At 40.2% G+C, this 8,592-nt stretch overlaps 1 long non-coding RNA gene across 1 annotated transcript; it reads right to left on the minus strand.

Annotated features, from left to right (window-relative positions):
• Window positions 1-3,749: 3,749 nt before the first annotated feature.
• LOC309961363 lies at window positions 3,750-8,121 on the minus strand. Its single transcript, XR_014326180.1, has 3 exons — window positions 6,657-8,121; window positions 4,949-5,056; window positions 3,750-4,327 (listed from the first exon to the last, which is right to left on the minus strand). It is a non-coding gene; the product is annotated as an uncharacterized lncRNA (long non-coding RNA).
• Between the last annotated feature and the right edge of the window lie 471 nt (window positions 8,122-8,592).

The raw sequence follows: 8,592 nt of genomic DNA on the forward strand, positions 1-8,592 counted from the left end.
TCTTTCTCCTTTTTTGTATTCCATGTTTTCCCAAAAAGTTTCTCACTTAATGCCCTGTCCTATGTGTGCTAGCCCACAGGCAGAAAATCCACAACAGATCATATTACTACGAGTCTGGGTCCATGTGACAGCTATATTGCTCACTGAAAACTAATAAATTAGTATAGGGATTTTACAGTCTTATACTTTCATTAACGTAAGTTCTGCCCTGGAGGAAAAACACCTCCATGTGCTGGCAAAAGCTGACATCTGAGCATTTAAAACAAAAGGGCCACAACTCTGAACTATGGTAAATTACTAAGGTAAAGACCTCTTGGGAGGCCTTCTCTGGCTACATCTGGATCTTGAGTCATTCACTCATTCAAATATGTAATAAACCCCCACTAAATGGCAACCTTCATTCCAAGCACTGAGGATATAGCAGGGAACAAGACAGACGAGCCCTACCCACCATGGAGTCACATTCTAGTGGGGGTTAGCAGAGGGCCAAATAATAAACATGTGAAAAATAAGAGAGTTTCAGGCAGTACTAAATACTGTGAAAACAATTAAGCAGGATAGGAAATGATTAAAGTTGGGGAGAAGGGATGACAGCTCTTTAGATGTGTGGTCAGGATAAAAGGCTTCTCTGAGGGATGGACATTTGAGCTGCAACCTAAGTAATGAGAATGAATCAGCCATGAGAAAATCTGGGAGCAAAGAATTCCAGGCTGGAAAAAGAGCAAATGCAAAATCTCAAAGGTAGGAATGAGCTTGGTGCATTCAAAGAAAGATAGAAAACCAATTTGGCTAGAGCATAATGAACAAGGAATGTGAGTTAAGAGCAATCAGAGGGTAGATGTACAACAGATCATAAGGGCCATGATGAGGAGCTTGGATTTTATTCTAATTGCAAGGGAAAGACATTAGGGAAGTATAGTTAGGGAAGTGATAGTCTGATTTATATTGTTAAATGGCTAATGATTGAGAATGAATTCTAGGAAGGCAAGACTGGAAACCCAGGAGCCAGACAAGAGGCTATTGTCATGGTCTAAATGAGAGCTGCTGATGGCTTGTACCAGGATGGTAGCAGTAGACATAGTGAGAAGTGGTCCGTCAAATTTGGGATCATATTTTGGAGGTAGGATCAACAGGACTTGATCTTCGATTGGATGTTGCAGGCAAGAGAAAAAAGAAGAATCAAAGTTGTGATCTTTTGGTTCTTCTCATCAGGAATTCCTGCACCTGCTTGCCAATAAAAATTTATGTTCTGCCGGAGAACCTCCTTTCAGTAACCATAACAAAGTCAAAGCCAGTCAAAATTTCCGCTAGTGTATGACAATATTTGAATTATGCAATGACAGAGGATTCAAGAACAGTTTATTCTTCATTAAACTGAAGCTTTAAGCTCCTGATTTTTTTTTTTTTTTGTAATCTAAAAAGCAGCTCATTTTCTAAAGACCCAAGTTGCTTACAAAACAAAGATTCGTGCTTTATAATCTTATTGTCTCATATGAGGGCCATATTTTATATCATTGTTTTATGAATGTTAAAAGGCTTAGCAGGCCAAGTAACTTACAGTACAGGAAGAAACAGAATGGCACGCCTAATCTCCTTACAATCAACCCCTAATGTATTCATTCACCTTCTATGAAACTCTGGCAACAATGTGTCTTGAAGAACTAGCTGTTTAAGGCTACAGAGCAATTCTCTTTCTCCTGAACTTAACTATTCTGATGTTTCATATACTGCCCAGTAACAGTCCTTTAGAAAATAACATTTTGAAAACAAACTACACTCATTAGTATGCACAAATCTATGAAATATACACAAAATATTATTAGAAAAATAACAGGTAGGATTGAATGTAATTTCATGGCTAAAAAAACATAGGAAAATTCACAGTAGTATTTGTGGTGTTAATATGCACAGCACTGTTAAGGACTGAGAACGTTTAGGGGACTCAGTAAACCACATCCCTCTTCCTACCAAGTTGTGAGCCAACCGAAAAACAGGAAAAAGAGTAGACAGCTGAGAACTGTCGCTCTTCCTGATAAAGCTGACGCTGGAGGCGAGATGGCGCCAGTGGGCCTCCCAACACTGAACCCTAGGACAAGGTAGACTTACCACTGGGTTGCTGACTGGCAGAACGGGATTACAGAAACTCTCCCCTCCACCTACTCCAAAGACTTGTCCCTGTAAATTCTGCAGCATAAGGGATATACTAGAAGTCATGATTCCTGATGGCAGCCTGGCCCCAAGGGTAAGACTGGCCAAAGGGCTGAGCTTTCTCATGCAGCTTCTCACTATGTAGTATCTTACTCAATGGGGAAGAGGAAAGGCTGGCCCAAGACACCAGGAATGTTAATAAACCCCCCTGCAACTTACACCACATTCCCCACATAATTTTATTCTCTTAACCTAGTAATCTCCAAACTGGAATAAATCTACCCTGGGATTCTACTTTCCAAGAGGAATACAAGCACAGATAATTTTAAGGGAATCAATTCCATTCATTCAACTTTCACCTACTCCTTCCTAAAGTTGAGCTGTCTAAAATATGACTGAGGTTGAGATTTCACAACAATTCAATTTTTCCAATTCTATTTTAAAATCAGTCTTTTCTCACTTATAAAAGACAGGCATCCTCTCACCCATCCCAGATATTACTATGACAATTTGCTCCCATGTGCAAAAAGCCTCTAAGGCACCATACAAAGGAATAATTCTAAATATGGATGTCAATATTTAATTTAATCAATGCATTATAAGTAGCAGGAGGATTTCCTGGCTTTCCTTATCTTAAATATATTTCTATTAAGAGAAAAGCATGGTGCTAGAAATTGGGTATTTTGGTCTGTGCGGGAGTGTTCTGAGTTCAGATAATTGTAGAGCAGGGTGGCAAGAGTTACGATCATTTTTGTCTAATGCCATTTCCTCTTCCATTTCCTGATGGTGTCAAACAATACTGTTGAGATAGCAAAAAGAAATACTGAAGGAGGTTGAGCCCTATTTCATGTGGGTAACAAACCCACAGCAAAGTTTCATGCTCCAGATATCTCTCTCAGAATTCAAAAATGGAAGATATGTAGAAAACATTCTGGGAAATACCAGTTACAAGGCACATCTGCTCAGTAATGAGAGAGAACTTGGTGCCATCCTCCTGTGTCTCAACTGCATATTTCAGATGATTTCAAGGAAAAGGATGTTAAAAAAATTCCAAATTTCCTTCTAACAGATCATCATTACATTACATGTAAAAGGAACATATATCACAGATACATTAATGTTTTGTAGTGCTTTTTGAACAATTATTCAGACTCATGGGAGAAAATATTTTCACTAGTTTTTACCTGAAGATTATTGAATATAGTAAGTCTATACTTGTTTTCTTACCCAAACACTTCTGCTTATTATTTGTTAACCACTTCTCACCTCATTATTCATTCCTATCTTTTATGCAATACACTTAGATTTAGATATATAATTTTCTATTGTAAATAATGCATTGAACATCATTTATTCATCTTTTGTAAGCCCTGCACCTAATAGTCCCCCAACTTGTTTTCTTATTGTGTCCTAGCAGGAAATTACATTCATGAACTAACTGGAGAGGAGGAGCTTCATCCATTTCATTAAGAGACATATTTCCAGGAAAATTTTAGTTCTCTTTAGTAATTATTTGGAAAAATTTGTAATGTACTTAAGATTAATTATGTATTACTACTAATAATTGTAAAAATAACTCAATCCAAAAGAAATTTTTGGCATTTAGAACCTTTTGGTGGTAGAAATTTTTTTAAATTATAAACAATTTTTTGACTGCCACAAAGACTGATAGGGTGAGCAATAAAATACATTTGAGCATAAAATATATTTTTAAGACTTCTATGGGGAAGTAGAATAAAAACACAAATTCAAAGAGAAAAAAAGAGTAATGTAAAATTTCTGTAAATATGGATGATGGTGAGTATTCAATTTCTATGGGATTTAATTTCACTAAATGCATTTTTAAGTGCTATAACCCTTTATACTTTAAAATATTCATATTTAGATTACACCAGAAATTACATCTTTTGCAACTAAGGACAAAAAATTTTACATGTGAACCTAAAAATTATTTTGGGTGGTATGTCAGTAAAAATGTATGAAGACCATTGCTTTGACCCTTTCAGCTTACCCACTGAGATCACCTTAGGACATGGTTATCCCCCTTGGGTAAGAAGTCAGCAGTCAGTTAGCGTAGTCCTGCTCCCATCTTCATAAGGCCACTTCAATACTGATTTCAGCTCTTTTGTGGAATCTCGTGGGGCCACTGGTAAAGGGTAGGTGTTGTTCCCAAAATGCCCTGAATGGGTCAGAACAATACATCAATTAAATCAGCTCCCATGCTATTCTGTACGCAAGGCTATAATTCACAACCTGTTCTATTGCCACCTCAAATTATGTCTCACTACCTTGTTCAACATTACCAGAAGTTCTAAAAGAAGATCAAATGATAACATAAAAATACTCTAAAAACTAAAAGCCAAAAAGACATCCTCAGATTATGACCCCTTTCCAATATGAATTTTCCAGCAAGAAATGAAAAGTTCAGACATTACATTATCTTATTCTTCTGAATTACAGCCCAAAGTAATCAGTACCGACTTCATGTTAAAGTCCAAAATTATTAACTTCCAACTTGTTAACACTCTTGCGCTTGTGGATTAAAGTTCAAACAACAGGTTTTTTCACTCCATGGCAGTGAGCTTAGCTCCCAAGCCTGAAGCTCCCCTTCCCCCAGAGCGCCTATCCTGTTAAGCTTACCCCAAGCCTCCCTTGTCCTAGGCAGGCCCCCCTGGCATGGGCAGACCCCTGTGAAACTTGTGGTATGAAGCAGCAGAGTAGAAAGCATACTTTCTGTGGGCGGCCTGGCTCCCATGAGAAAGGAGAGAGGAAGAAGGTGGGCTGCACACGCCAAACTTACACATCAGGAAACTTGTTAGAAGCGCTGGAATGAGGTATCGAGTGTTATGTTAGTGGCATCCCCTCCATACTTTAAGAAACATCTGATGTGGGAAAGAAGTGTTTTCCCCTAAAATAGAGAAATAGAACAGAATTACAAGCAACAGTCTATCTTATTTAAGAAATATTTATTGAGCTCAAATTTCTAAGCTACATTTGCTGAGAGATTCCTAAGTGAATCAGAGCTGGATGCTGCCTAACAACCAACCACTAACATTTGTAACATAGTCATGTATGTCAATGCCATATATTTTAGGTTTCTGTTACAGCAGTGCCCTACTTCCAGTACCAATTTTTGTATTACTATCGATCAGGCTTTATTTGCTACCAAACAACCACAAATATCTCAGCGACTTAGAACAGCAGAAACGTATTTCCCACTCATACAACCATGTGTATTAGCTAAGGACTCTTTTCCACTTTGTACTGACCCTAGGACCCTGGCTGATGGAAGCAGCCACCATGTGGAACATTGTTGTGGTGGTAGATTAAATAAGGCCACAAGTTCTTTGTCACTCTTCCCCCCAATCCCCATCAAGAGGTGGAGTTTATTTACCCTCCCCTTGAAACTGAGTTGCCCATGTGACTGCTTTAACCAATAGAATGTGTTATTTCCAAGACTAAGTCTTACAAACACCTGGAAGCTTTTGCTTTTTGAAGAGTCCTGAGCCACCATGTAAGAAGTCAGGCTACTCTGCAGGAGAAGCCATTTAAACTGAGGCCCTGCAATAACACTGGAAAAAGAAAGGCTCAGCCATTCTAGCATCCCCATCAAGCCTCCAGATTACTCCAGTCCAACAATACCTGGCTGGAACCACATGAGAGACACCAAGCAAGATTAGACAACTGCCCATGAGCCCATTCAACCCACAAAACCATTGACGATAATAAAATGGTTACGCTTTTAAGTCACTAAGATTTGGGATAGTTTGTTATGCAGCAATAGGTAACTAAAACTTTCCGTCACTGTGCCAGAAGGAAAGAGCATGAGAAACTGTGCACGGGTTCTTAAAGCTTTTGCTTGCAAGTGACACAGATCACTTCAATCACACTTCAATGGCCATGCTAAGTTGAAAGGAGGGAAATGCAAGTTGGCTACGTGAGAAAAGAAATGGAAAAGAGGGCTTCCCTGGTGGTGCAGTGGTTAAGAATCTGCCTGCCAATGTAGGGGACACGGGTTCGAGCCCTGGTCCGGGAAGATCCCACATGCTGTGGAGCAACTAAGCCCGTGCACCACAACTACTGAGCCTGGGCTCTAGAGCCTGCGAGCCACGAGTGCTGAAGCCTGTGTGCCTAGAGCCCGTGCTCCACAACAAAAGAAGCCACCGTAGGGACGTTCCTGGTGGCACAGTGGTTAGGAATCCGCCTGCCAAAGCAGGGGACACGGGTTTGAGCCCTGGTCTGGGAAGATTCCACATGCCACAGAGCAACTAAGCCCCCACACACCACAACTACTGAGCCTACGCTCTAGAGCCCGTGCTCTGCAATGAGAAGCCACCGTAATGAGAAGTCCGCGCACCGCGACGAAGAGTAGCCCCCTGCTCGCTGAAACTAGAGAAAGCCCGCATGCAGCAACGAAGACCCCACGCAGCCAAAAATAAATAAATAAAATAAATAAATTTATTTTAAAAAAAAAAGAAATGGAAAAATTTGTTGGGTAGTGTGGATACCTCCAGAGAGGGGTCAGGCCTAGAGAGGTACATCTTCCATAGAGATGACAAGTCAATCAGTAAGCAGCAGATTACATTTGTAAGGGAAAGGCAGGGAAGTCATCTGTGGATTTATGGAGGCCTTTGAGTTCCAACTGAGTTTCTGAGATAGCTGAGGACCACTGGAGATAGGTATCTGAGTAAAGGAAATCAGTATACAGGACTAGTCCCTTCATGTAGTAATGAAGGAGGGAAAGACAAAGCAGGCCACCAGTCTGAAAGTTACTACAGTATTCAAAAAAAGAGTGTCCTACTGGGAGAGATTTTTCCCGTGGGGAGTGGGGGGGCTTCAAGTGTGAAGTTGAGATGCTTATTTTATCAAGGATATAAAAGAAAATGTTTACTGGGTCCGTAAGCCATGGCCGCTAAGCCTGCGCGTCCGGAGCCTGTGCTCCACAGTGGGAGAGGCCACAACAGTGAGAGGCCCGCGTACTGAAAAAAAAAAAAAAAAAAAAAGAAAGAAAGAAAATGTTTAATTCTCATGGCAGAATGTTAATTACCTACCCACCATTTCCCACCCTACTTCCCTGACAACAGAACTTCAATACTGCTTAGTTCCTCTCTTCCCCCCAAACCAATCAGGAAAAAGAAAACTATACACACATAATTCAGTACCAAGGTAAATCCCAACTGGTCTAAGCCAGTGGTTCTTAACCAGCATCATTTCTCTAGGGAGTGTGTGTGGGATGGAGGGGAAGAGGGTTTTTTTTTTTTTTTCTTTTTTTGGTGTCACAATGCCTTGGGTTGCTATTAAATTTAGTAGGAAGGCACCAGAGATGCTAAATGACCAGCAATGCATGCCACAGTCCTGTATAATAACTGTCAAAAGCCAGATAAACACTAACCAATCATGGTAATCCCATGCTCCTTGTCAGTCACTGTTTTAGGGACTAGTTAGCAACCCAATTCTGGTAAATAAGATATAAGGAGTGGCCAGCTATGAAGCCTCTGGGGTGGTTTCTTCCTGCCTGTCGATGTTGTCCCAACCATATGACACCTGGGACTGCTACAGCCATCTTCTCCCTAAAACCAGTGTCTTCCCAAGCTCCCTGTTTCCATTATTGCCACTTCCATTTCCTTTTACCAGGTCCTGAAGCAATTTTGACTTCTCTTAACCATTAACCTTAGGATGACCACTTGAGGTTGGCTTAGGACAGTCTAATTTTACTCCTATTCTCCCAGTGTAATTAACAGTGCCCCCTTTATCTTCGGAAAGTATTCTAGATTGGAGGAGTACAGACTATACATGGTCATTACCCCCAATTAAATCTTGTTCACTCTGCCTCAAGAAAATACCTCTAAAGCAGGGGTCAGCAAACTATGGCCTATAGGCTGTTTCTGTACCTCTGGAAAGTGAAAAAAAAAAAAAAAAGTTTTTTACATGTTTAAATGATTGAAAAAAAGTTAACGGGACTTCCCTGGTGGTCCAGTGGTTAAGACTCCGCACTACCAATGCAGGGAGCGTGAGTTCAACCCCTGGTTGGGGAACTAAGAGCCTGCATGCTGGGCAGCACAGCCAAAATAAAATTTAAAAAAAAAGTTAAAAGAATATTTCATGATATCTAAAATTATATCAAATTAAAATTTCAGTGTCCAAAAATAAAGTTTTGTTGGAACACAGCCAAGCTCATTCCTTGAAGTATTGTCTATGGCTGCTTTCTCACTACAAGACAGAGTTGAGTAATTATGATAGAGAACACTTAAAATATTAATGTTTGGCCCTTTGAAGAAAAGCTTGCAGACCCCTGCTCTAATGCTGTCATTAGTCCTGCGTTCCCTCACTTCCCTTACTCTTTGCACCAATACGGTAGCCTACTTAACTGGTTTCCCATTCTTTTCCCCACTCCAATCTTTCATACCAATCCTAGTAGAGAACTCTCTACAGAAGAGTTTTGAT

Source organism: Leucopleurus acutus (genome assembly GCF_964270905.1).
Source record: "Leucopleurus acutus genome assembly, chromosome: 4".
Taxonomy (NCBI): Eukaryota; Metazoa; Chordata; class Mammalia; order Artiodactyla; family Delphinidae; genus Leucopleurus; species Leucopleurus acutus.